The sequence below is a fragment of the Saccopteryx bilineata genome, chromosome X (genome assembly GCF_036850765.1).
Source record: "Saccopteryx bilineata isolate mSacBil1 chromosome X, mSacBil1_pri_phased_curated, whole genome shotgun sequence".
NCBI classification, from domain to species: domain Eukaryota; kingdom Metazoa; phylum Chordata; class Mammalia; order Chiroptera; family Emballonuridae; genus Saccopteryx; species Saccopteryx bilineata.
In genome coordinates this window covers 34,596,199-34,617,752 of record NC_089502.1, presented here as the reverse complement: position 1 = coordinate 34,617,752, position 21,554 = coordinate 34,596,199, and the positions used below count along the sequence as shown (strand labels likewise).

Here is a 21,554-nt window from a genome sequence, read left to right as displayed (position 1 = left end):
TGATGGGTATGCATCATAATTGAATGACAAGATACCCTGGACTTGTTATCTTTGAATATATGTATCCTGATTTATTGATGTCACCCCATTAAAAAAATAAAATTATTTAAAAAAATAAAAATAAAAAAATAAAGTTACCACCTTCAAAAGAACAAACATTATAGTGCTGCTTCAATCTGCTGTTTCCGTTTTGACCAGTGTGCAAAAAATTATGTCAACCTTATGGAAAACCTAACAGGTACTAAAACATGTAACAATTATATATAGTTCAGTAAAGTATAATGTTAATTTTTTCCCATCTAAAAATTAATCAATGCAATAAAACATGAAATATCATTGACTCAGTTTTAGAAAACGCATTTGAGAATCACATTATTGTTCCTGTCTCATCTTCAGTCATAGAGGAATTTTGTAGGCCACCACGCTGTTTACATTGCAGATTGTAGTAGTGAAGGAATGCACAAATAGACTTGCTCAGAATTGGTAATGAGCTGTGGTTTCAACTCATCTCACTTTTTAGTTACAACCAAATCTTTATTGTATAGAACAGCAGATCAAATAAACAAGAAACTTCCAGCAGTGGCAGAAATGTCACTGTAGCTGTGATCTGTCCGATCACTGAGCGAATTTCACCTTGGGTAGCTTTCTGAGACTTTACTCTCAGTGTACTGTCATCTTTGGTAGTCTTGTGACACTCAATATCAAACTGCCAACTTTCAAGGGCCTTACCACTTGCAATATTCAAGATGACTAGCACCAGTTTCTGAACTGAACATTTGTATAACCAATCTTTTAGTTGTTCCACCACATTATTTAGGACTCAGGCGTCCCCAAACTACGGCCTGCAGGCCGCAATGCGGCCCCCTGAGGCCGTTTATCCAGCCCCTACTGCACTTCTGGAAGGGGCACCTCTTTCATTGGTGGTCAGTGAGAGGACCACTGTATTTGGCAGCCCTCCAATGGTCTGAGGGACAGTGAACTGGCCCCCTGTGTAGAAAGTTTGGAGACCCCTGATAGGTATTCATGAGCTCAGGATCAGTAGCTACAAGTAAGCTCAGTCCATATTCTGCACTCTAGTAAAGGTTTCAAATGGATAAATGCTACTCTGATATAAAATGCTGTTGATGCCAAACGAGAAGCCCTTGGCCACTATCTCCACATTGCTGCGCAGGGAGCCACACTGCTTCCAGGACAGTTGCCACACCATGGCCAGGCCCCCTGCTGCAGCGACTACACACAGCACCCGCAGGACTCACAGCAGCTTTCTACCACTTAGTTCAAAAGTCTAGTCTTGGTGCTTGATTGAACCAGATATGTGATTTTAGGCAAGTCAATTTTCTTCTATAAGCTTATTTTCTTCATCTGGCAAAGTCTTTAGAAAAGATAGTCTTTTAGGACCCTGCAAGCAATACATATTTCAGCTACTAACACCACCCCAAAATATTTAAATTTATTTTTGAATTTTTGGAAAAAAATGCCAAAGGAAGCCTCAGGGCAAGCCCCATGGTCCTGAGCAGATCATTTTTTACAGTTAAGTAGCCTTATAACCCGTGGTGGGATTTAAGTAATTTAACAACTGGTCCTCTGTCCTAATGACCATTTTAAGTATAAAAAAATGATATACTGAAAGGTAGTTTATTATTTCATGTATTTTATACTTAAATAAAAAAATAAAAGAGGTACACAAAACTACATTGTTATAAGAGATTTTAAAATATTAATGAAAAAATTAAATAATAACTGACAAAAAACAATAAAACTGTTATTTAAGGTATTCCATATTGCTTCTTGATTGGCATCTTGACTTGCAATTTTCTTCACTTTTATCTGAGCATCATTGGCTGTGCAATTTATCCTTAACCACCTTTTCACTGTAGGAGTAAGTTCCCATTTACCTGTGGACAGAATGAACATTACTATGGCACTTAGAATACTCTGTTGTGCAGATGAATGTTAAAAAAGAGTTAGGAATGTAAATTTGTGATTTCCACATTGGGCAGCTGCCCAGGTGCACACCTTAGAGAAAAACCTGATTACAAGTGCCATTTTAACAACCGGTTCACCCAACTCAACAACAAATTAGGAATAGGTTCTGCCAAACCTAAATTCTACCACTGCCTCTAGCCCCACATTTCCTGAAAAGGCCCCAACACCATCAGTTCTTGAATGAGATTGAAGGGTTTGGCAAGCAGCCATACCCACTGTAGAGGTCTTTCCGTGGCCTGGGAGCATCCAAGGAACATGGCTATATGTTACTCCCATGGCTACGCTAGGCTTCCATTTGAATGGTAGAGCACAGACTGGTAGACCTAAGTTTAAGTCCCATATCTGACACTTCTTAGCTGCATGTGACATTGATTAGATTATTTTTTGTCCTCAAGTTCCTCATACATAAAATTGTTGAGAGAATTAAGATAATAATAAATGTGAGTAGGAAGGTAGACATAGAGGAGTAATACATTTGAGATATCATTAAACTTTTGCCCTCCAGTGGTTCATCAATTTCCCATTCAAGTTGCTAGTCATTTTTCTACTGATTGCCTCAAGAGGTGGTATGTAGCTACCATAAGGCATAAACCATAGGGTCTTCCTGACTGTGGAGGGGTAAAGTCTTTGGGCAGTGGTGTGCTGTTCATTCCTTTTTATGAGTGAATAATATTCTATTGTATGAATATACCACATACAATATTTTGTTTATTCACTCATCAGCCAATGGACAATTGAGTAGTTTTTACACTTTCTGGTTATTATAAGCTAAGCTACCATGAACATTCCTGTATGATTTTGTGTGTATGTATGTGAACATGTTTTCAATTCTTTTGGGTATATACCTAGGAGTAGAATTGCTGCTTCATATGGTAACTCTGTTACCAGACTTAGAAAGAGGTACCTATGATCAGTTCTCAAGAGTCAGTTGCAAATAAGCACATTAAAAGTTATTCAACATCAGTAGCCATCAGAGAAATGCAAGTGCTGGCTTCCAGTCTCACACAAGGAGCTTCCCAGGAGTGATCTGAAACTAGCCCCCATTAGCTGAGGGCAGGGAGAAGCTAAAGAAAAAGGCAGACCGCTCCAGATTGGTAGGTGAATGTTTTAACAAGCAAGGGAACTTAAGAGGCCTATCTTGGGCTGCTGTAAGACATGTATAGTTTTCCACATCCACTGGCCAAATCTTAAAAGTTTATATAGAGGCCTTAAATTGTGTCAGTCACATACACAAGGGGCCTCAACTGGATTTAATCACACACACAGTGTAGATAGTCTCATCACCAAATTTTTATCAAAGCAGTGTCTTTGGAGCAACTTCTGGAAGCAGGGAAAGCAAGCAGAGTGCACATTCCAAGCACAGGGGAACCGCCAATTGCCTGGGTGCAGCTCACAGGTCAAACCAATGGTGATGGCCTTTCTCAACAGCAAATGCAAACCACAGTGAGATACTACTTCATGCCCACTAGGATGGGCATAACACAAAAGAAAATAACAAGTGTTGGTAAGAATATGGAGAACTGCATTTCTGGTAGAATTGTAAAATACTGTAAATGCTTTGGAAAAACTATCTGGCAGCTCCTCAAATGGTTAAACATATAACCCTTATATTTCTGAATATTTCCTGGACACAGGGTGGGGAGTGGTCAGGGTCTGAGCAGAATAACTAGAACACCGTCCCCCTCTCCTAAAGGTGAGCTAGTCATTTGTTAAACACATGCTTATTGGGATAGACAGATGAATATATGTATATACTCGTCATCTCTTTGGTGTTACTTTATGTCCTGTCCCCAGCTATTATTGTGAATGGAACAAACGGTAGCTGTTGTTAATATGAATGGAATAAATTTCAAGTTGAGTGGTACAACACTCAAGGTCCTCTTGCTGACCTAGCTCCTGCTTACTTCTTCAAGCTCATCTCTCACCAGTTCCCACTCTTCACTTCACTCGTCCATGCTCTAGAAATTACCAAAATGTTTACAGTTCCTAGAACGTGGCATGTTGTTTTATGCCTCTAAGCTATTGTATACGTTGCACCCTCTTTTGAAGAGTATTGACCATGTTTGTTCTCTTATAATCTTTCAACATTCAGCTGAAGTATAGCCCTATCAGAGAAACTTTTTCTGACACATAGCAATAGAATTTGTTCCTCTTGTCTTGGGTCTCTACTCTAAACAGACATTTTCCAAGGCATCAGCACTTATTTATCATGTTTATATATGTGCTTGTCTGTTTCTTTTTACCAGGCTGAACTCTTCTCCACTGTGCTATGTGTGGGGATTCAGTGGAAACATGACAGTCTTAACCTTTTTGAAGCATACAGTACAAGTAGGGAAGTTAGACAATAAACAAATTAAATTGTGATAAATTCTGGAATGAATAGAAGAAGGATATGATGAGAATGGGGGAGAAAAGCAAAGTTTCCTCTGGAAAAAAAATGATGTTTGTGTGGGGACTGGAAGGACTAGTAAGAGTTAACTATATTCATATGCTTAAGCCAAGGCCTAGCAAAAGGCCTGGCACGTAGTAGGATGCATTAAATATTTACCGAATGAATGTTTTGACTAGTTCATAAGTTTCTTGTGAGTATCACATGAAAAAATACCTGCAAAAATTCTTTAGAGAGTATAAAATGCAACAAAATACAATTTTATTGCAGATTATATTCAGGGAGACTAGAAAGCAGAATTCACTCTTTTATTAGAGGGAGCCTCAGTAAAAGCAATTTCTGCCCTAGCCAAGTATATCCAGGCATACAGTCTTCTTTCCAAACATAATTTTCCCATTCTGTTTGGATCGTCAACATGGCCTTTAATAATATACAGGGGGGAGTAGACACATGGCTTGTGTGGGTGTAGGTTTGGATGAAGTCCTAAGGCAGGAAGACAGCCAACTCTAGTACATTGACTTGAAGATCAAACTGGGCGGTTTTCAAGACTGAAAAGGGGATGCTAAGGAGTGTGTGAAGTACAGAGGTGATTAGGAATAGTAATATTTACTTTGTCTTTGCCCCTCAAAATGATTTTTTTTCTTTTTTTTCACCTTCATATTTATTAGAGTGACACTGTTTAACAAAATTGTACAGGTTTCAGGTACACAATTTCACAACACATCATCTGTATTCTGTATTGTGTGTTCACCACCCTAAGTCAAGTCTCCTTCCATCACCATTTATCCCCCCTATACTCTCCTCCACCTCCCTCCACCATCACCCCCCCACAGCAATCACCACACTCTTGTCCATTGTCCGTGTTTTTTTTTTTTCCTTTTTGGTCAATCACTCCACCCTCCCTAGCCAGCCCCTCAAACATCCAGCGATCTTTGGGACAGCAAGAATGGACCTGGAGAGCATTATGCTAAGTGAAATAAGCCAGTTAGAAAAAGACAAGTACCATATGATTTAACTCATATGTGGAATTCTAATGAACAAAATGAACTAACAAGCAAAATAGAGCCATATGATTTGATTCTGTGTTTATGTATTCAACTTCCTCTCCTTTCTTTACTTCCTTGACTTATAGCTGTCCAAATATTTCATTTCCATTAAGACCAGAAGAGAATTAACAAATATTACTGTACATCTGCTATGTAAAAGACAGTATCGCATATGCTTTTAAAACATGTATATTCTTTTAAAACATAAAAACACATAGGCTGTGGAGTCAGACTGTTTAGATTTTAGCCCACTTCTTACCTTCCATCACTTTATAATAACCGTATTAACTTGGTCAGGATGCATTCTCTCACTGCATCTAGCTTCTTTATTAATGATGGGGATAATAATATAATAGTATCTGTCTTACAGAGGTGTGCATAAAATTCAATAACAAATATAAAGTGCTTATCCCAGATCCTATATGTGCTATAGTAGAAATTCAATAAATGAGTGTTGTGACAGCTATTACTTGTTTGTTTTTAATTTTTGTTGAATTTACTGGGGTGATGTTGGTTAATAAAGCTATAAGGGTTTCAAGTGTACAATTAAATACTACATTTGTATATTTTATTGTGTGTTCCACACCCCCAAATCAGGTCTTCTTCTGTCATCATTTATCTCCCTTTACCCTCTTCTTCCTCACCTACTCCATTTCCCTCTTGAAATCACCATAAGGTAGTCTGTATCTGAGTTTCATTTTTTTGCTTAATCACTTCACCTTTTTCATCCAGCCTCCCCAACCCTCTCTCTTCTGACAGCTGTCAATTTGTTATTTATATGTATGAAGACTTCATACATATAAATGTATGTTTATATTATGTTTGTTAATTTTGTTCATTATATTCCACATATAAATGAAATCATATGGTACTTGTCTTTCTCTGACTGGCTTACTTCACTTAGCATAACACCCTTTAGGTCCACCATGCTATTACAAATGGTAATATTTCATTCTTTTTTATGGTCAAGTGATATTTCATTGTAGATATGTACCACCACTTTTTTATCCACTCACCTACTGATGGGCAGTTGAGATGCTTCTGTATCTAGGCTATTGTAAATAGCACTACAATGAACATAGGGGTACATATATTCTTTCTGATTGGTGTTTCAGGCTTCTTTGGATATGTTCTCAGAAATGGAATTGCTGGAGCATAAGACAGTGCCAGTATTCATCACATTCTTTGTTTCATTTCATCCTTATATCAACTCTGCTATTATTAGCTTAATTTACAGAACAAGAAACAGGCTCAGAGAACTTAAGTAATATTCTCAAAATTACACAAGTAAACAGAAAGACTCAAACCAAAATAAATAAATAAGGCAATGCCATTTTTAATTCCTTTTTATTTTTAAATTTAAATTTGAATTTTAATTGAATTTATTGGGGTGACAATTTACTAAAATTATATGGGTTTCAGGTGTACAATTCTATATATAACACATCATCTGTATATTGAATTGTGTGGTCATCACTCTATGTCAACTCTCCTTCCATCACGGTTTATCCCCCCTGTACACTCCTCTACCTCACCTTATCCCCTTGCCCTCTGGTAATTACCATGCTGTTGCATGTGTCTATGAGGTGATTTTTTTTCTTTTGTTTAATCCTTTCACCTTTTTCACCTAGTCCCACAACATCCCTCCCCTCTGACAGCTGTCAGTCTGTTCCTTATCTACAAATGTGTTTCTATGTTGTTTGTTTATTTTGTTCATTAGAATCCACATATGAGTGAAATCATATGGTATTTGTTTTTCTCTGCTTGGCTTATTTCACTTAGCATAATATTCTCCATTCTATCCATGCTGCTGCAAATGTTAAGATTTTTTTCTTTTTATGGCTGAGTAATATTCAATTCTGTAAATGCACCACAGCTTTTTACCTACTCATCTATTGATGGCACTTTCCAGATCTTGGCTATTGTAAATAATACTGCAATGAGCATAGGTGTGCATATATTCTCTTGAATTAGTGTTTTGGATTTCTTCTAATATATTTCTAGTAGTGGAATTTCTGGGTTGTATGGCAGTTCTATTTTTAATTTTTTAAGATGGATTCATACTGCTTTTCATAGTGGCTGCACCAGTCTGCATTCTTACCAACATTATACAAGTGTTCCCTTTTCTTCATGCCTCACCAATACTTGTTGTTTGTTGATTTATTGATGATAGCCATTCTAACAGTTGTGAAGAGATATCTCATTGTGGTTTTAATTTGCATTTCTATGATTATTGGTGACATTGAGCATTTTTTCTTTTTTTTATTCAGTGAGAAGAGGGGAGGCAGATAAAGAGACTTCTCTATGCGCCCCAACCAGGATCCACCTGGCAAGCCCACTAGAGGGCGATTCTCTGCCCATCAGAGGCATTGTTCTGTTGTTCAGCAACCAAGCTCTTCTTAGCTCCTGAGGCAGAGGCCGTGGAGCCATCCTTAGCACCCAGAGCCAGCTTGCTCCAATTGAGCCATGGCTGCAGGAGGGAAAGAGAGAGACAGAGAAAAAGAAGCAAGAGGGAGAAGGGTGGAGAAGCAGATGGGTGCTCCTCCTCTGTGTCTTGACCAGGAATTGAACATGGGACATCCACATGCTGGACTGATACTCTATCACTGAGAAAACTGGCCAGGGATGAGCATCTTTTTATATGTCTATTAGCCATCTGTATGTCTTCTTTGGAGAAGTATATATTCAAGTCCTTTACCCATTTTATTAATTGGATTTTATGGGCTTTTTTTTTTTTTGGTGTTGAATTTTATAAGTTCTTTATAAATTTTGAATATTAACCACTTATCAGATGTATTGATGAATACACTTTCAGCTTCTCTTACAAAGCTGTTGCTCTCTTAGAAGTCATTAGTCCTTTTATCTTTGCCTACTTCTCAAGGTCAGGTGTAAGTTAAAAAAAATAAAGATCTCTTTTTGCTTGGTTACTATTATATCTGTTTACATTAAGTATCTTCAGCACTTTCCAGGGAAAGGATGTTCTGACTTTAAATAAATGGACTTAGCTCTGGAAAGAAATATATAGGTTGCAGAAGTTGTTTTATTAGGAGATGACAATACTGCTTACAGCTATCTAAGTATCTTCATACTGATTTTTATATTATTAAATTATAGTGTGATGTTTAATCCTTAGAGTAAATTGTTTCTCTAAACTTCCTGACCAAGGGAGTAACCCATGCAGTTAACAGGAAGTTCACACTTAGATTTTGAAGCAGTTCAGTTTTGGAATAGTACAAACCAGTTATCTGGGGCTCAATCATCCTTAAGTAAGTTTATTCTCAAGGTTTTGGACTTACAAATATGAGAGAGTAGACACATTATTTCTGAGAACCAATTTCTTCTTCTTCTAACCCACATGGAAAAATGTGACCATCCTTAAAGTTTCTGTCCAGATATACCTTCCTCTTTTTTAATCCACTGTCAATAAGGCCTGCTTTTGCTATTTTCACCACAGCCCAACAAGATTTACTTGACACCCCAGATTGGTTTTAGAAATTGACTCATAGAAATCTCTCTACCAGACTAGTCTAGTCTTTATTCTGTTGTGCACTATAAATAACTATTAAGAATTAACATCCATCCTTGGGCAATGGAAACAATACAAAAAAATAAACAAGTGGGACAACATCAAACCAAAAAGCTTTTGCACAGGAAAAGAAAACATCAACAAAATTAAAAAGAAATCCACTGAATAAAGCATATTTGCTAGTGATATATCTGATTATGAGTTAATTTCTAAAATATATGAAGAATTTATACAATGCAACACCAGGAAGAAAAACAATCCAATTAAAACACTGGTAAAACACCTGAATGGACATTTGTCTAAAGAGGACATACAGATGGCCAATAGGCAGATGAAAAAGTGTTCAACATCACTAATCATCAGAGATGCAAAGTAAAACCACCATGAGACATTACCTCAAACCTGTCAAAATGGCTATCATCAATAAATTCACAAACAGCAAGTACTGGTAAGGCTGTAGAGAAAAGGGAATCCTTGTGTGCTGTTGGTGGGAATGCAGACTGGTGCAGTCACTGTGGAAAACAGTATGACATTTCTTCAAAAAAATAAAAATGGAACTGCCTTTTGACCCAGTGATCCTACTTCTGGGAATATATCTTAAGAATCCTGAAATACTACCCCTGTGGCATTATTTATAATACCCAAGATCTGGAAACAGTCCGAGTACTCATCAATATATGAGTGGATATAAAAACGGTAGTAGCCCGACCAGGCAGTGATGCAGTGGATAGAGCATGGGACTGGGATGCAGAGGACCCAGGTTCAAAACTCCGAGGTGTCCGACTTGAGCACAGGCTCACCAGCTTGAGCGCAGGGTCACTGGTGTCACTTGCTCTACTGTAGCCCCCAATCAAGGCACATATGAAAAAGCAATCATTGAACAACTAAGGAGCCGCAATGAAGAATTGATGCTTCTCATCTCTCTCCCTTCCTGTCTGTCTGTTCCTCTCTGACTCTCTCACTGTTTCTGCCAAAAAAAAAAGTGGTGGTATATTTACATAATGGAATACAACTCAGCTGTAAAATATAAGGGAATTTTACTTTTTGTAACAGCATGTATTGACTGGAAATTATTACGCTTGGTGAAATAAGCCAATCAGAGAAAGACAAATACCTTATGATCTCACTTACTTATAGAATCCAAGGAACAAAATACACTGACAAACAAAATAGAAACAGAGGCATGGACACAGGCACAGACTGACAACTGTCAGATCAGAGGGGTTTGGGAGACTGGACGACAGAATGTGAAGAGATTAATTAATAAAATGTATATATATATATATATATATATATATATAACACATAGACACAGACAACAGCGTGGTAACAAAGGGAAATGGTTGGGGGGTAGGTGTATGTGGGCAAAGGCATGGAAAATGGGGGCAAAAGGAATCTTTGCTTGAGACAATGGGCTCACAGTATAGTGTCTGGATATTTATTGATTTGCACACCTGAAACTTATACCACAATAAATTTGGTTAAAAAAATATAGAGAGACCAAAAAAATTACAGTCAATTAATTTACAGTGATTATTAAAGTATTGTTCACTGATTTTTTATTTTTATTTATTTATTTATTTATTTATTGTATTTTTCTGAAGCTGGAAACGGGGAGAGACAGTCAGACAGACTCCCGCATGCGCCCGACTGGGATCCACCCAGCACACCCACCAGGGGTGACGCTCTGCCCACCAGGGGGCGATGCTCTGCCCCTCCACGGCGTCGCTCTGCTCCGACCAGAGTCACTCTAGCGCCTGGGGCAGAGGCCAAGGAGCCATCCCCGGCACCTGGGCCACCTTTGCTCCAATGGAGCCTTGGCTGCAGGAGGGGAAGAGAGAGACAGAGAGGAAGGGGGGATGGAGAAGCAAATGGGCGCTTCTCCTATGTGCCCTGGCCGGGAATCAAACCCGGGTCCCCTGCACGCCAGGCCGACGCTCTACTGCTGAGCCAACCGGCCAGGGCGATTTTTTATTTTTTAAATGTTGAGAATCCACTATATAGTATTTAATGTTCTTATGTAGTAATAGAAAATGGATCCTGCATATATTTTTGTTTCCTTCATGAAAATTAAAAATAGCAGTTGTTAATGACTGTGTCTATAGGAAGCAAGGCAAGGATTCCGGAAAGGGTAAACTGTCTGTGTCTCTTATCTTCTCAGACCTTGTGAAAATGCTAAAGATGTAGGGGGTGGGAGCAGGAGAGCTGAGAAGTGCCTGAGGAGGACAAAGTTAATCGGACATCAGGAATGCTCCTGAAGCTTCCTTGAAACCGCACTAGAAATTAGGAAAGAGAAAGGAGAGAATTAGTTTGGACTTAGTGGAACCCCAGTCACCCGCAAAGGTGTTTCTTGCCAGGACTTGCACATTTAATTATGTAGATTTGATCAAAAAGTCAGGTTACAATACCGTGGTGACCAGTTCTCCAGTGACATACTACATCATTCTTTGAAAAATCTGTCAATATGGGCCCTGGCTGGTTGGTTCAGTGATAGAGCATCAGCCCTGTGTGTGGATGTCCTGGGTTTGATTCCCAGTCAGGGCACACAGGAAAAGTGCCCATCTGCTTCTCCACCCCTCCCCCTTTCCCTTCTCTCTACTCTCTCTTTCCATCCCGCAGTCATGGTTCAGTTGGAGACAGTAGGCCCTAGGCACTGAGCATGGTTTGGCGCTGAGGATAGCTCCATGGCCTCACCTTAGGTGCTAATATGGCTCAGTTGTCCAGCAACAGAGCAATAGTCCCAGATGGGCAGAGCAACCCCTGGTAGGAATTTGCTAGGTGGATCCCTGTCAGGGAGCATGCAGGAGTCTGTATCTGCTGCCTTCTCACTTAAGAAAAATAAAAATATATAAAATAAAGAAAATTTGTCAATTTAGATCTAGTTTATTTTTCTTAAGCTTTAAAAAAATTTTATTTAGAAAATTAAATTTACTAGGGTGATATTAATCAATAAGAGTACCATATTTTCCTGTGTATAAGATGTTCCCATGTATAAGATGCACCTTAATTGTTGGGCTTGAAAGTTGAAAAAATAAATGTATTACAAAAAGTTATTGAACTCAAGTTTTATTCAATATAAAATTCATACAACTCTTCATCACTGTCAAAACTCCCATCCATTAGCTTGTCCTCATCTGTGTCTGATGACGAATCACTGTCTTCAACAATGAGTGCAAAAACAAATGTGAAAAATCAGGAAATGCAAGTAAAATATTCTACAACCACTGTATAAGACACACCCAGTTTTAGACCCCAAATTTTTCAGAAAAAGTGTGTCCTATACATAGGGAAATACAGTACATAGGTTTCAGGTAAACATCTCTATAGCATTTGAACCGTCGATTGTGTTGTGTGCCCATCACCCAAAGTCAAGCCATTTTCCATCATCATATATTTGTCCCTCTTTACTCCCCCTTCCCAAGTATCTAGTTTCTTTTCAAGTTCCAAGATAGAGCTACACCAATGCAATCCACCTCTAACTCAGTATATTTATTGCTTGAAGAATAGAGGAGAACAGGGTTCCTTCTGCATGTTCATATAGCAAGTGTAAGAAAAAGGAGTAAGCATTGTATTTTCTTCTTCTAAAGCAGTGGTCCCCAACCCCCAGGCCACGGACCGGTACCAGTCTGTGGGCCATTTGGTACCGGTCCGCAGAGAAAGAATAAATAACTTACATTATTTCCATTTTATTTATATTTAAGTCTGAATGATGTTTTATTTTTAAAAAATGACGAGATTCCCTGTTACATCCATCTAAGACTCACTCTTGACGCTTGTCTCGTAAGTTCGGCAATTATATTTAAAAGTGCCACAGTTTTTAAGCTGGTAGCATAATTTTATTTTGTGCATTTATCCATCCCACCCTAAAAGGCGGTCTGTGAAAATATTTTCTGACATTAAACTGGTCCGTGGCCCAAAAAAGGTTGGGACCACTGTTCTAAAGCATGGTGTTTTCCAGGTGAGGAACATGCTGGAACATGAGGGAAGTAAAGAATCATTGTGACTGCTTGGACTGGCCTTGTTTCTCAGTAAGGTCACACTATCTTCTCTGAAGGAGAAGCCCAATATCCATGCCAGGCCACAGGTGAGGTTTGGGGGGGTCAGGCATTTTTCTCTACCTTATTATCCTTCCCACTCAGGTTTTCACCATTTGAGAGAAATAAAAATAGACTGAGAGTTATTGAGTGGGCCAAAAGTCTGGCAAATACTCCGGCATTTTCATAAGATAGAAGAGTTTGGTAATGGCCAATTTACCCTGGTTCTGCTGCCAGCTGCTTCCCTTTGCAGCTGACTGGTGCAAGTATTTAGAACATTAAATTATCTAAGGGCTAAGGTGAGGAACATTCCATTTCTATTTCCTACTATGCTTCATTTTCTCCATTTTACAGGTGTCAAAACAGGATTATGGAGATTAGATAAAATGATAAGAAAAATGAGGCTCGCCTGACCAGGCGGTGGCACAGTGGATAGAGTGGCAGACAGGGATGCTGAGGACCCAGGTTTGAAACCCTGAGGCTAGTGGTTTGAGCACGGGCTCACCAGCCTGAGTGTGGGCTCATCAGCTTGAGCACAGGGTCACTGGCTTGAACCCAAAAGATGCTGGCTTACACCCAAGGTCACAAGAGGTCACTGGCTCAGCTGGTGCCTCCCAGTCAATGTATATATGAGAAAGCAATGAGTGAACAACTATGGTGCCACAAGTACGAGTTGATGCTTCTGATCTCTCTCCCTTCCTGTCCGTCTCTATCTCCTCTCTCATGCATGCATGTGCTAAAAATAAATAAATAAAATTTAAAAAGTAAAATAAAACTGAGGCTCATGTTCACAGAACTAATTTTTCTTATCATTAAAATCATTATAGCTTCATGATTGTGAAAGTTAAAGGGTGAATGAGTTAATACATGGAGAATAGAATAGGGCCTAGCATACAATAAGCTGTCAATAATGTTAATTATTAATGTTATTAAGGCCCTGATGGTATTCCAGCCAACACCTTTCTGAAATTTCCCATGTTCACAGAACTAATAAGTGGTGTACCTGGGCCACACATTCAGGCAGTGTCACTCCAAAGACCATGCTCTTAACCCCTAAGCTATACCGAAGGTAATACGTTCATTTCTGCATGACACATCCTAGTCCACTTTGAGGATCCACTCTTTTTATTAGAAAGTTGGGCCTGCAGCTCTAAGGGACTTCTCACAAGCAAACAGTTGAGTTCAAGAGTCCGGTTTATAGTCAAGGACCTTGCTCAATTCCTTCCCAAAATGTGTATCTCCATTACCCTTTAACCTGCATCTTTGAACAAACTGATATATGGGAGTTCAGCAATGGCAGATCTCAGCTGTGCCTTTAATGCCTGATGAGTCTACTAGCACACTATGTTTTTCATTTGATCTAAAGAGATCTAATGAGAGATCATTTCCTGATAACTTATTGTCTGCTTTCAATATCCCTAGGCCAACCACTTTGTTACAAACAATCCCTATTTTGGTATAATTGCCTTTGGAAAGGGGGCACAAGAGCAGCATAAACTCCTCAGAGTTTGGGTCTGATTTCCTGAGGTGTTCCATTTCAGAAGAGGCCCCTGACAACAGGCAGAGAATAAAAATAAGTGTGGTCTGGGGCAGAGAGTGTTTTTCAAATAGTTGGCCAAATTTCTCCTGGCAGCCGGGAAGCAGCTGAATCATCAAACGCTAGGTCTTTAACGAGATGGAGGCTGGGCTGTATCGTAGTGCATTCCAGACTGACTGTGAAACTCAGAGTTGCTGCTGCTTTACCAATGCTGGCTCCCTTCCAAGAGGCTGGCCAGGCTGAACTGCTCATCAAAGCTTGATTTCGTCTCTTCTCTCTCTTTTTTCCTCCTCTTTGTGATTTCCCATAGAGCATTTGCCTGCCTCTGGATGGAATATTTGAAGGAATTTTGGGGTCACTTCAGGTATAGCTTCTGCTCTGCAAGTTAAAGCTAATGAACTCTATTTTCTGGTCATAAAGTCAAAATAACAGAGAAGAAAGTCACTGAGATGCAGCACTGAAGGAATGGACAAAAACGGGCAGACATTCTTTTCTGAGAGGCAGAAATGACCTAGGCATTCAGAAGTTGAAAGCCAGATGTTTAGACAAAACCCTAGACCAAATTTGAATCTTAGATGTGTTAAGATCCTTTATTAAATTCTTTGGCTAAAACTTTGGAGAGTAGAGGGTAAGAAACAGGGCCTAAGTAGGATAGGGCATCTTGAAAATAAACAGATTCCCCATTTATATCAGAAATAAATGTTTAGACTCATTAAGCATGAAGAGTAGATAATATTTTCTGTGTCTTTTAAAATGACTTCCCGTGACACGTACCATTCTTTTTTTTTTTTTTTTTTTTTTTTTTTTTTTTTTTTTTTTTTTTTTTTTTGCTAGAGCAAGAGTTAGAAAAAGGGAGAGAAAGACAGAGAAAGGGACAGATAGGGACAGACAGACAGGAAAGGAGAGAGATGAGAAACATCAATTCTTTGTTGCAGCACCTTAGCTGTTCAATGATTGCTTTCCATACGTGTCTTGACCGGGGCGCTCCAGCCAACACAGTGACCGCTTGCTCAAGCCAGCAACCTTGAACTCAAGACAGTGATGTTGGACTTCAAGCCAGTGACCTTTAGGCTCAAGCCAGGGACCATGGGGTCATGTCTATGATCTTACACTCAAGCCAGCAACCCCGTGCTCAAGCTGGTGAGCTTACACTCAAGCTGTAAGCCTGCACTCAAGTCAGTGACCTCGGTGTTTTGAACCTGGCTCCTCAGCATCCAGACTGATTCTCTATCCACTGCACAACCACCTTGTCAGGCGACAGAGATAAAATATCTTCACGGAGATATTAATCAATTTGCCAAAACTCATACAGGAAATTAGTGTCAGGTCCACTAGGTACCATTATTAAGCCTAATTATAAATGAGTAAAAAAATATTTGTTTTGTTTGTATATCTCGCTAATATACAGATAACGATTGTTTAAATACATTTGACCCTAATAAGTAAGGGAAAAGATGAAATGTCTTATAAACCAACAGTGCCCTTTTGAGCACCCATCAGAACCTGGAGCTGACCTCAACCTGTTCAGATAGATTTTTCAACTAAAGAAATATTGTAGAATAAAGGAGCTTTCTTTCACTATTAACAGTAAACTGTGAATGCACGCAAGGAGTGAGGAGGCTGAGACTTGGAAGGAACCTTAAAACTCCACAATACTATAATCCATTGTCTGGTCTCTGACGGGAAAAAGAAAGAAATGGGATTCTCTTCCCTTCAGTCCTTGCCAAGAGCATTCCTCCAGTCTGTTCTCCCTGACTCCACCCATAATAATAATAATGCATGCTATTTTTATACAACTCAAAAGAACCTTCACACACATTTATATTTGACCTATACAAATTTGAAAGGATAAAATGAGATTTGTTTCTTTATACAGATGTGAGAACACTGAGGTCCAGAGATATTAATTGGCTTCCCCAAAATCATACAAGGAATTAGTTGTAGAGCCAGGTCCACTAGGTCATCAGTTCCTGATGTCATTACTTCTTTTATACATTACAACATGCTGAGTTAGAGTGCTGGTTCTCAAGTTTTCAGGTGCATCAGAATTACTTGGGAAGCATTTCACAAATGTAGATTTATAGACTATCTTCAGAAATAAAGTAGGTTTAGGATGGGTGCCTGGAATGTGCATTTTTAACAAGGTGCCCAAATACTTCTGATACAAGTAGTCTTTGGACTATACATCAAATGAAAGTGAATCCATAAGCCCTGAGCCATTCAGCAATTTTATTTACTAAATTTCTATAGATAATCCTTTAAATTAAAAGTTCACAAAGGAATAGAAGAAAATTAAGAGGGTTATTTATTCTTAAAAGAATCATGAGATGAGGAGGGAGAAGAGACTAGATGTTGTGTTTGGCAAAGGACACTTTCTGCCTTAATTCCCTTCCTTCAAAATCTCTTTCCATATGAAGATGGGGTCAAATGAACATCAAAGGAAATCTTGAAGGTTAGAATATCTTGCAAACTGGTTCCTGAATACATGGCCTATAGCCAGAAAAAGGAACTTTGCAAACATGGTGTGGGGCAACTGTAGGTAAATAAAATAAGTGTACTTAAACCTCAAATTTTTTTCAGAATAGTTGGTAGGGTATTTTTTACTCTGGAGCCAAATATCCTGTGTTTGAATCTTCCCTCTGCTAATGACCAACTGTGTAAACCCACACAAGTCAATTAACCTTTCCATGACTCAGTTTCCTCATCTGTACATGGGGATAAAATGACTGTATATTTTATAAGATTGTTGTAAGGATTAAATGCAGTAATGCATGTACACCATTTGGACTAGTGCTGGCATCTAGTAAATAGTAATGATATTATTGTTAATTATCATTCCCCAAGTCATTGCTGAGCTGCAATTAATAAAGGATAGCTTACACGTAGAATGACATTTCAATGGTTTTCATGCCTGTGTCTCAGTAAACTGTGAAATAAAGGTGCTCTGAAGAGCCATAGATGACACTATTGTGGCAGTCTGCTAAGTCCATTTTCCAGACTAAAAGTTGAATCCCAATGAGATATGGGGCTTCAAGTGTTTTCTGTGGTAGTACCATGGGGCAAAGAGACAATCAACTGCCAAACACAATGCTATTTCTCTCTTCTTAAAAATTATTCAGTGGAATTTAACAATAATCTGCCCAGTATTGCTAGATAGCATAGTACACATTTAAAATACTGTGGTGCAGCCCTGGCCAGTTGGCTCAGCAGTAAAGCGTCGGTCCGCTGTGTGGAAGTCTTGGGTTCAATTCCCAGTCAGGGCACACAGGAGAAGTGCCCATCTGCTTCTCCGCCCTTCCCTCTCTCCTTCCTCTCTGTCTCTCTCTTCCCCTCCCGCAGCCAAGGCTCCATTGGAGCAAAGTTGGCTTGGGCACTGAAGACGGCTCCATGGCCTCTGCCTCAGGTGCTAGAATGGCTCTGGCTGCAATGGAGCAACACCCCAGATGGGCTGAGCATCGCCTCCTGGTGGACATGCTGGGTGGATCCCGGTCAGGTGCATGCGAGAATCTGTCTGACTGCCTCCTCGCTTCTAACTTCAGAAAAATACAAAGAAATAAAACAAAATAAAATAATGCTATTATTCCTCTTTTAACTTTCCCAGCTCAAGACAGCTCCATTCATAACAAAAGATGATGATGATGATGATGATGGTGATGATAATAAAAATATCAGTGAACTAAGGCTCTACTAAGAGTATTAGGAAGGCCTATGGGGACACAGGCCTCACTCAATTGCACAGTATGGCATGTAGCATGGTGGAAAGTTATAAAAATTATACCTAGGGAATGTCTTTTCCAAATTTGTTGATGGGTAATATTTTAGGATATGGGATGAATTTTGTTGGTAGATTTATGGGAAACATATTAGGTGTCTACAGACCTAGCATATAGGTGTGTGGGTGGGAGTGACAGGGGGAAAGAATGGAGAGAGAGGGAAGTTGGAAGAAAGAGAAAGAAAAAGAGAAGTTGATAGAGACAGAACAATTATGTGAATGCATTTTTGTGAGAGTGAGGATTAAGAGTGAAAAGCAAGAGAAAAGAATCTTTGAAAGGGGGTGGTAGGAGACAAGGAAGGGTCTAGTACTGTGTCCAGAATCTCCTAGAAGCTTCTGGATGGAGCACATCATGTCTCACAGGGAAAGCAGAGTTTCATTCCAGACACTCAGCCCACCTACCAGCAGCTTTGCTCCCTGCTGGCTATACTATCATTCATGCTCACAGGCACATTTGCTTCAGTACTTTCGAGCCATTTTATGGTATATTCATCTGTACATTTGTTGCTCATGTGACGACCAGCCAGCCAGCAAGGCATCAGAGTAGCAGCAAGTAGCCTAGGTTAAAGTACAAATGAAACACTGACAAATACAAAATATTTATATTCATGAGTATCTGGTACCAATTAGAGCCAGTTAGCACTTTAAAAACTCAAGAAGCTAGGAGAAGGAGTATCAATATAGAGGTACAAGTGCTTGTGTTTTTGATTATGTGCATATGTGTATCTAAAGAACACACTTGCACATAGAAATATTTCAGTAACTGGTGATTTTTATGAAAATGATATAAGAAGGATAAGTCCATTCCTGGTTTTCTCTTTCAACAGGCTCAGTTACATAGTGCAAACTGTTCACAGATCAGACCATTTATTTCTTCATGAGTGTCTGTTTGGCCTGGACCCAAGGCCTGCTGGGCTACAGGGTGATGGCGGCTACAGGAGCAGGTTCGCTACTGCACTTTTGTGCACATACAGCTCCTACCTTCTGCCCTTGGAATTGGATAGTCCCTTTCAGAGTACATTGAATTTGGAAGATTTTTCTCCAGCATTTTGCAGTCTCTAAAAGCACCCAAGGCTTTTCTTATAATCACAGTTTAGTTGAACTTTGAAAAAGCTTTTATACAGACAAAGCTCATTTTAATCACTTAAACAGAAGGACATCATGAAATACGTTTTTATTCTGATTACTTTGCACCTAACTGTGAGACAACAACTAAATAAAAAGGCTTTCAGGATTTTTTTCTGCTAGACTACAAAATCTCTTTAATTCCTCGATAGATGTACAGTTTAAGTGAACTAAAACCAGAGTTTACAGAAGGGAGGAAAGAAAACTAGAAATAATAAAAATGAATGGTTTTGTCTTTTGGAAACAAATTGAATAGGACAGAACTATTTATTCAGAGCCAGGTTTTTAAAAATATCCCATGATTTACTGCATGATTCCATACATAGGTGGGACAGGACATAAAAGCGAGACTAAGAGACATGGACAAGAGTGTGGTGGTTGGGGGGGGGAGGGGAAGAGAGGGAGGGAGAGGGGAAAGGGGAAGGGGAGGGGCGCAAAGAAAACCAGATAGAAAGTGACGAAGGACAATCTGACTTTCAGTAATGGGTATGCAACATAATTGAATGACAAGATAACCTGGATATGTTTTCTTTGAATATATGTACCCTGATTTATTGATGTCACCCCATTAAAATGAATAAAAATTAAAAAATATATATCCAATGAAACAGAGAATAAAGGTACATCTTTTCACACTTTATTGTAAGAACAATTAAGTAGCTGGTTTTGGTGATATATACCTTGTTGAGATAACCTTCAGCAAGGTACAGGTACCACTATGGTTTGGAAAAGTAAATCATCTATGTTTTGTGTCCAGGACATACATTTCAGAAGGCTGCCTGAACAGAAATCTTATAACCAAGGATATACAGAAGCCACATCAAAATTAGGAAGGACAGAGATATAAAAAAGACTGGCTCCACAGCCACAAGCGGCAGCTGAGAATCCAAAGGGATATGTGAGCTGCAAAGTTTCCCCTGAAGAGGGAGAGGTCTTAATCCCATGCCAACCAGGCTCCCCAGCTCAGAGCACCGGAACCAGGAAGAGGTGCCCACATAGCATCTGTGTTGTGAGCAAGAGAACATCCCTGAAGAGAATCAGTCACACGTTTGTGTCTTTTCACAATGCCAGGTTTGTAAGGGGAGATATCTCTAATAAGCGAATAGAGTCACACACAGTTTATGAAAAGAAGGGGGAGCTTATACAATCAAAGTGAGAAGAACGAGCCTCTGGCATGAAGTCACAGTCACTGGTGGCATCTGCGTGTAGAGAGGCGAGCATCAGTCTCAAGCCAGGAGGTTGCAGTGGTGATACATGTCTGGTGCAGTGGAAATCCGGCAGAACTTCTAACACGCCCTGTGGTACAACTAAACTCAAGCACTGAGTGGTCAGTGCTCTGAGTTCTTATAGCTCGCCAAGGGTGGAGGTCCTGCTCATATCAGTGTCCAGAATGAGTCTTACACAATTGTTCAGACTTCTGGTTTTGGGCATTCCAGGCCCTTCATAAGAGCATTCCTGTTCCACCCAATTACCTCAGTCTTGGCATAGTTTATAACATAACTGTCATGACTGACAGTGACTCCATATTGAAATGTCAAAGGTGTCCAAAATGTCTGCTCTGTTCTTGCTCTATACAATTTGGATGAGAAAGTCAACAGGGATTCTGACTGCCAGGAAAAGATGGGAGTAGGCTAGAAAATTAGGCCCCCCTCCTAAAGGGGCAGGGCACAAAATCTTGTTCACAATCACTCGCTATGGGATCCAACAGACATGGGGTAGAGCAGACTACAGTCATGTGAAGAAAGAGTGGGGAGGGAGCTGAAGGAAAAGTTCCCAAGGTTCTTGTGCTGAGTCCCACTACCATATTACAGATGCCATCTTACTTGGATAAAGCACTCCCCTTCATACAACAGCAGCCTGGGGAAATGCAATAGCCAAACCCTCCAGAATCCCCATCATCCTACTCTGTGAAGGTTATGCCCTATAGAGGAGTCAGCTGCCAGAGCCCAGTGTAAAAAGGTCCAGGTGGACTCAGAGGATACCAGTGACTGTGTTGTGTGGCTCTGGAATGGTTGGTATATTCCCCACCTTCCTTTGAGCATGGTTACTGCCACATCGTACAAAAGACTCAGTAGCTCTACCCTCTTTACATCTAACAATGTTGCCCTGCTGAGCTCACTTGCCAAGAGGGCTGAGCAG

The 21,554-nt window shown here is 39.6% G+C and overlaps 1 pseudogene; it reads right to left on the bottom strand.

The window, feature by feature from the left end:
• Window positions 1-396: 396 nt before the first annotated feature.
• Window positions 397-1,207, bottom strand: LOC136317476 (mitotic spindle assembly checkpoint protein MAD2A-like; annotated as a pseudogene).
• Between the last annotated feature and the right edge of the window lie 20,347 nt (window positions 1,208-21,554).